General features: G+C 51.2%; 1 pseudogene; it reads left to right on the plus strand.

The window, feature by feature from the left end:
* Window positions 1-259: 259 nt before the first annotated feature.
* LOC119405902 (uncharacterized) lies at window positions 260-7,022 on the plus strand (annotated as a pseudogene).
* The last annotated feature ends 1,149 nt before the right edge of the window (window positions 7,023-8,171 follow it).

Raw genomic sequence — 8,171 nt, forward strand, 5'->3', positions numbered from 1 at the left:
CATGTGTCAAGTAGTTGGCGGCTCGTTGCCGCCGCCGCCATCTACGTATCGGGGGGCAACTAACAGCAAGCAAAAAAAAATTACAGCATATCCACGGGTGAATGATGAAGAGCTTGGGCGAAGCTCCTGAAGCAACCATGGTCTCGGGATTCGCTTCTCGTTGAGCCCGTTTCCCAGCGGCGTCCTTGGGGCGCACCGTCACGGGAACCGCCTGGCTGCCGCCAAGCGAGCGCCCGCCGCTGCGCATCGTCCATGCTCCCCCAACGGCCTTGCCGACGTATCGGACCTCAAACATGCGGTGTATGCCGAAGATGTCACCGTGTGGACACATCAAGGATCCATCGGTGAGCAGGAGGATGTCTTACAAAGAGCCCTCAACATTATTCACGACTACGCACTGGAAACAGGCTTACAAACCGCCCCAGACAAAACAGAGTTCGTCGTCATTCATGGGGGCCGATCCACCTCTGTCAAACAGGAAGAAAAGCGGTCGTTTAAACTTTACATCGGTAATCGACCCATAACGCGGAAATCTACTATCCGAATACTCGGTATGCACTTAGATGAGAATTGCACGGCGAGCACTTGGTTCCAACGCGTTACGAAGACAAGCAAACAAATCCTGCACGCTGTACGCAGAATCTCTAACCGTACTCGTGGAGTCAACGAACGTGAAATGCGGCAGTTTGCTCAAGCTTTTCTCGTCTCTCGTATCATGTATGGACTGCCGTATCATCCGGTCAACCGTACGAAAATGCTCGCGCTCGACCGGTTACTCAACGAGGCCAAACGCATTGTTACTGGACTTTCAAGGTACACACACCTCGATGCGCTCAAGAGCTGTAGCAAGCTCAACAACCTGTCCGAGCTCATCGACGTGCACATCCAAACACAGGAGACGAGGCTTCGTGCAACAAACGCCGGGCGACACACATCGGGTATGACATCCTCGGGTATGACATCCATACACTTTCCATTTTGCCCAACAAAACGCCGCCATGGGAAATCACGGTCCTCACCGATGGCAAGCCACTTCCACTCAATATGGATCCTCATCAGCGAGTGCGGCGCCTCGCCTACGCCAAGAGGCATGCTAAGGCTACGAGTTCCCTCCCTTTCACTGAACGCTTATATACACGGACGCTGCCTTTCCTACAGACGGCACCAGTAAGACTTGTTATGCCACTGCGTGGTACGACCAGACAAACGGAAATCAGAACCGACGCCATCATGTATCAGCAGAAGCCATGTACAGCACCCGAGCAGAGCTAGTGGCCATCCTAGATTATTTGGAGTGGGCCCTCGAAACTGCATCTGAAACTTAACCCGTTCATCATCGTGTGTACACAGACTCACAGGGTGCCCATCGGGCATGTGCTAACGTTCTTTATACAGACCCTGTACTGCAGAAGATCCGGCACCAGGCGCGCCTACTCCGCGAATGCGGTCACGATGTCACCATCCTCTGGGTCCCGAGGGTCGGCCGCTTGGGGGCCACGCTGAGAAGCCACGCTATCCATGGGCTCCGTACATTTTCCATGATTGCGAGCGGAAACTCAAGAATCTGAGCAGTTCTTCGACGAAGAGACACGCCGGAAGATCGTCGCCTTCCGTGGACAACTTTTGCGAAAGAGGGCCCCTCGCTGGGGTACAACACCGACCTTCGTGAGCCGCCACGCCGGCGGCCTCGCTAACCCTCACCTGGCAAGCGACGACGCTGACCCGCTGGATCGGCGGGTCTCCCACATCCTGGCCTGAGTGGAGACGCGGCCCCTCTCCGCGAAGGGCCATCTGCAGAGGATATGGACGTCGTTGGAGTGGAGGCAGAGACAATCTCCGAGGAGAAATATGATGATCCAGGGTGGATGGCGGCACACACCCGCCGACAATCTAGGACTAAGGAACGCTCGAGTATCGGCGACAGCTCGAGGATGACTGACGAGACGCGTCAGCTGGAGATCAGACGCGACAGCTGGCGCAAGCAAGAACGCCGGCACCGCGACAGCCGCAACTGCCAGAGGAGGACTACAAGGTAGTTATTCGACCCAGAGGGGGATCTGACACGACGCAGAGCTCTGCGAGTATAAAAGACGCCGTACTGCGTGCAGCAAAAATACCTATCGCAGACGCGGAGGAAGATATTCTCCGCGTGAACGCATGGCAAAACACTTTCATCATGAGCACACCGAAGCTGGAACACGCGAAGCGTAACAGCCAACTAAAAGAGATCCCGATAGGAACAAGCGTCTTTGGTGTGGCGGCCTATATCACAGCGCCTGAAAACACTTCCAAAGGTGTTATAAAGGCAATCCCAGCCTACGATGAACAAGAAGACATCGAGAGAAGCCTTGTTAATCGAAGAAACCCGACAGTTCTCCACGCAAGACGCATGGGGCGGACGAACTGTGTAGTGATAGTGTTCGAAGGCACTAGCGTACCACACTACGTGTACTACAGAGGCGCTGAATACCGCTGTGTATTGTACAGAAAAAAGCACGAGCTGTGTACAACATGCGGCCGCCTAGGACACCGAGCGGACGTCTGCCCGGCACCCAATACCAAGAAATGTAGAGGCTGCAGGATGTTGAATCCCGCCGAGGACCACCAATGTGACCCAAGGTGCTCTTTGTGCGGGAAGGCGCACCTCACAGGAGACAAGAAGTGCCGCGAGCTGTTCAAAAACACCGTATATACTAAAAAAAAAGGTATTGGGGGCGTGTACAGAACCAACAGCAAGACACTCAGAAACGCAGCGATGACTCCGCGTCCTCTACACAAAGCGAAAGCAGAAGTAGAAGCCGTTCCACTTCCTTCCCAGGACTTCCATCAGCTGAACGGGAACACAAAGGACAGCCCCGGTCACGTTCTACATCAACAGTCCGGTCCCGGTCCACATCGAGGGCGAGGAGACCGACGTCACCAGGGAAGGCGGCCAGCGGGACTGGAGGAGCGCCAACAGAAGAAGGTTTAACGGTGAGCTGGGCAGATAAGGCCTCCGCTGCTTCAAAGGACGGGAATAGGTCAGCTCTAGAAGCGGAAATATGTGATATTAAGAAAGCTCTCGAGAAGTTAACACGTGAAAATGCTGCACATAGAGAGGAAATCCGCCAGCTCCGCATAGAAAATGCGGAACTTCGTCGAAACAAAGGGCAGCCAGATAGCCTCCCGAATAATTCGGCTGTGGAATCAGGCAAAAATTTATCAGGTCTACCTCCGGTAAAGAGGAGAAATACTGAGGAATCTAGCACAGGTGAAGTAACTGAAAGAATAGAAAATATTGAGCGCATGATAGCTGAACTGGCAGACACCTTGCAGAAGCAGTATGCAAGTATACAAATACCACTAGCTGGTATGCAGCAAACTATCGAAGGAATAGACTCCAGAGTTGCGACGCTTGAGGGCATGCAAAAAACTGGTCGCTCGATGGGAACAGGGCCGGTAAAAGTCCACAAGCCTTATGATAGGCCCACGGGGACAGACGTCACTAGGGCCACCGGGGAATCAGTTGCAAGTCAACATGGCCTCACATAATCAGTACAAAATTTGGCAGTGGAACTGCCGAGGATACCGCCGGAAACGGGGCAACCTTCAGCAGTTCATAAAACTCAAGGAGGCACCAGATATCATCGCTCTACAGGAAACGGGGGGACCAGCCAAGTTGGCAGGATATAAAACATATGGTACTCCGAACGAGAAGACGCCCGTCTCAACTCTAGTTAAAAGAAATTTAGCGGTTCTAACGCACGATACGGGCATTTTAAATGTAGACCATGTCCTAATCGAGATAATCCCTAGACGACAACATGAAGGAAGCTTATTTATACTAAATGTTTATAGCAGCCCTAGAAGTCACAAAATGCGGTTTGGAGAGCTCATTCGAAAAACATTGACTATAGCCAATCATCAGGCGGTGGTAATTTTGGGAGACTTTAATGCTCCTCACCAGACCTGGGGTTATAAAAGCGACACTCCAAAAGGCAGGAATCTTTGGCTTGAAGCGCAAAGAGCCCACCTTACCCTAATAACGGACCCACTAACACCGACCAGACTAGGCAATAGCGTCAGCATCGATACTACGCCGGATTTAACATTTATAAAAAATATGGCCGACGCACAGTGGACAAATACCCAGGAAATATTGGTAGTGATCATTTCATCCTTGAGACCGTAATAAATGCCGGCCCCCCCCCGAAAGAAGGGAAAGAACCTGACCATTGTAGAATGGGATCTTTTCCGCAAAATACGGGCGGAGCAAACCAGTGCAGATGGAGACACTATTGAGGGCATTGAGGTCTGGGCACAGGAGCTTCAGGACAGCGAAGTTAATTAATGGAACACGTGATACTCACGCCTCTCGTAAAATACATGGATGACCATAACCTTTTCCCGCACACGATGATAGGCTTTCGATGTAAACTTTCCACCCAGGATATCATGCTTCAAATTCAACACCAAATTATAGGGAGCAGCACGAATACAAGAGATAACAGAGCTATATTAGGCCTAGATTAAGCTAAGGCTTTTGACAACATTGCGCACGAAGCTATTTTAGAAAACCTCCAGACATTAGGAGTAGGGAAACGCACATACGAATACGTTAGAGATTTCCTATCAAACAGAAAAGCCCGGATTGCGATTGGACAGATAAAATCAGACGAATTCAATTTAGGGAGCAGAGGTACACCACAAGGCTCGGTTCTTTCCCCGTTACTTTTCAATGTGGCCATGATAGGGCTTCCGGAGACGTTGAGCACTGTGGAAGGGCTACATCATAGCTTGTACGCTGACGATATTACGCTGTGGGTGTCAGGGGGCAGTGACGGCTACATCGAAGCTACCCTTCAAGAAGCAATACGCCGAGTAGAGGACTATGTGGGTAATAGGGGACTTCGATGCTCCCCGCAAAAGTCAGAACTCTTGATTTACCACCCAAGTAGAAGTGGCTGTAAAACCGACAATGGTACGCCAAAAATACGACTGACCGCGGGGGGCCAACAAATACCGGCAGCTGAGAGTATTCGGGTGTTAGGCATGCAGATACAAGCAAACAGGCGAAATAATGAGACGATAAAGGCATTAGAAAGAGGGACGCAACAAACAATGCGTCTGATCGCTAGAATCTCAAACCGACACAGCGGCATGAAGGAGTCTAACCTAATTAGGATAGTGCAAGCTTTCGCCATAAGTCGAATAGTATACGTGGCTCCTTATCTGAACCTCCTTATGGCAGAAAAAGCAAGAATTGAAGCATTGATAAGGAAAGTTTATAAACAAGCACTTGGTATACCAGTCAGTACACCGACGGACAGACTACTTGCATTAGGCGTACACAACACCATAGATGAGTTAATAGAAGCTCACAAAACGGCCCAATATGAGAGACTAGCTCAGACGCCTACGGGCAGGAGGATACTTGACTGCCTCTACATAGGCTATGCAACGCAGCAGGGAATCAAGGCCGACATACCGCGAGAAATACGTGAAAGGATAAACGTTCTACCGATCCCCAGAAACATGCACCCGGAGCATGACGCAGAAAGGCGTGCGGAGAGGGTGAAGACCCTCAGAACTAGATACGCAAACATCAAGGACGTGGTCTACGTTGACGCCGCGACATATCCACATGAACGAAGAATGGCTGTAGCTGTCGTAAATGGAGGGGGAAGATAGAAGCCAGCGGCTCACTCCGAACGCATAGCGTAGAAACTGCAGAGGAATCAGCGATCGCATTGGCAATAGCTTCAACGTCGGCCAGACACATAATTAGTGACTCAAAGACAGCGGTGCGAAATTTTCTAAGAGGCCGAATCTTGTCGGAGGCGTTTAGAATTTTAACCACTCACAAAATAAATAGGCACATAGAAATAGTATGGACACCAGCGCATGCCTCTCTCCCTGGAAACGAGGCGGCTCACACAGTGGCTCGAGAACTCACACACCGAGCCAGTGAGCAGCCTCAGCCAGAGATGAGAGAGGAGCGCATGGTCAGTTACAATGAAATCACTAAGTATTATAGATTGGCAAGGGCTTGGTATCCCCCTGCCCACCCGAGACTCAATAAGACACAGACGGTGGTCTGGCGCTTTCTCCAAACCAACACTTACCCGAATACGGTGGCCTACAGCCGTTATTACCCCGACCAATACGATGGCAAATGCCAACTATGCAGGGAACGGGCGAATCTGCGACACATTCTGTGGGCTTGCCCTCAGGCGTCCCTACAGGGTCGCAATATAAATAATGATGAGCAGTGGGAGGCCTTACTGCTAAGCTCGGATCCGGAAGAGCAACTCTGGGCCGTCCAGCTGGCCGAAAACGCCGCCAGGACCCAAGGGCTACTGGCCGCCGTTTAGGCGGGGACCTGTTCCCCAAACCGCTGGACCCAATAAAGTTATTTCTCTCTCTCTCTCTCTGGGTCCCCGCACATTGTGGTATCCCCGGAAACGAGAAGGCTCACAGATTAGCACGTGCTCATCTCTCCACCGCGCTAGCCAGAGCCTCTTATACTCAATTTCCTCTTCTAGCTACCACACCCGAGCTAGCAGATCCGATCGCAGAAAAGCATATTACTAAACAACGTCTTGCCGCTTACCTCACAGCAGTGGGCAATCCACTCTCGATACCGTCGATTCCGTCGAAGGTATTACACGACGAGAGTCTGTGTTGCTTCGGAGAATTCAGACAGGAACACTCCTTACTCCTTTCTTGCTTAACCGATTTCACAGGGGTGGCACACCACCACCCGTAACCGGTGTCTGCTCCACATGCAACTGCCGTTCGGACCTCAACCACCTGTGTTGGTAGTGTACCTCTACATCTCACCCCGGGTTCGTGCCCTGGCCACCATAAAGCGGGGACCCTGGCCTTCCTCTCTCCGGACATGGGCCTGTCCGGATCCCACACTTCCGGATCGGGCCATCGAGCTCTGGCGAGCACTCCTCTTGTTCCTCCAGGACCCAGCGGCACCACCGGTCGGCGATCGGTTCCGCGACAGCCACAAGATTGAAGCGGCCCCCACTTAGCTGCCTCCAGAACGTCCTATAATAAAGCGGAGGCAGCTCTACCACTTCCTTCTACCCTAATACCCCCCCCCCCCTTTTCCACCGCAGCGCCTTCGGCGCATTTCAAAGTGGAATAAACGTGGTTTCATTCATTCCCCCAACGATCCGACACATACGGCGACGATCCAGGAGAATGAGAGAGGCGCTCGCTCCCCGCGTATCCCCGCGCAGCAGCCAATCGGAGAGCAGCGGCACTTCCAGCGCCATCTATTGTCGATTCACACAAGCGCCATACTGCACACAATTCTATTGGACCAACGCCATCTAGGAAATGAGACGAGAAATGGTGATGACGACACAGATTGTGTACAGCGCCATCTAGAATATCGTCCCTGAACTGCAGTTTGTATGTACTTCTAGAGTTACTGTATATGCTACCTTTAGGTAGCAGAGTTGCGCATAGGTCCGGCTAGCAACCACAGTTATGCGGTGAAGTAGCACTTCGTTTTTGCAGGCGACATGCCTACCGTGACGCCGATTAACCTGTATGGCGTGTCGAAGGCCGGCGATAAACATTGGCTGTCGATTGCTAGTGTTAATTCAGTTCGCTGCAGTGGCGGCGTCGAGAAATAAAAAAATTGGCCCAAGCGGCAGCTTCTCCGCAATGCATGGTTGCTAGCGGCGTTGGAAGACAGATGCGCAACTCTGCTACCTAAAGGTAGCATATACAGTAACTCTATGTACTTCTATGAGACAGCGCCATCTATTGCATCATACGGGAGATCCGTTTACGCCGGACAACGGAGACGTGACAAGGTTAGACTAAGAGGAGCTACGCCCCTAAAAATTAAACAATGAAGTATACCGTCACAACCAGAAGCGGTAGCGACGTCGCGCATTTGCACTACAAGGCGCCAAATTGAATTTTTTCTTGAATTGTTGACCTTTTTACATGCTTTCGATAACTAGATGGTTTTCTCGCGTCTTTATGGCTCGCCAATGGCGTGTGTGAGGGAAAAGGAAAATCAACCGCTCCTTTGTGCGTGTTTGCTAGCAATATAGAAGCATACAATCAATACCAACTAGCCCAGCTTAATGCAATAACGAGAAAATCAGCAAGAAAAATTAAGGAAGCAAGCTTGTTTTATTAGCCAAATAGTGTATTTGCAA

The sequence above is a fragment of the Rhipicephalus sanguineus genome, chromosome 9 (genome assembly GCF_013339695.2).
Source record: "Rhipicephalus sanguineus isolate Rsan-2018 chromosome 9, BIME_Rsan_1.4, whole genome shotgun sequence".
NCBI classification, from domain to species: Eukaryota; Metazoa; Arthropoda; class Arachnida; order Ixodida; family Ixodidae; genus Rhipicephalus; species Rhipicephalus sanguineus.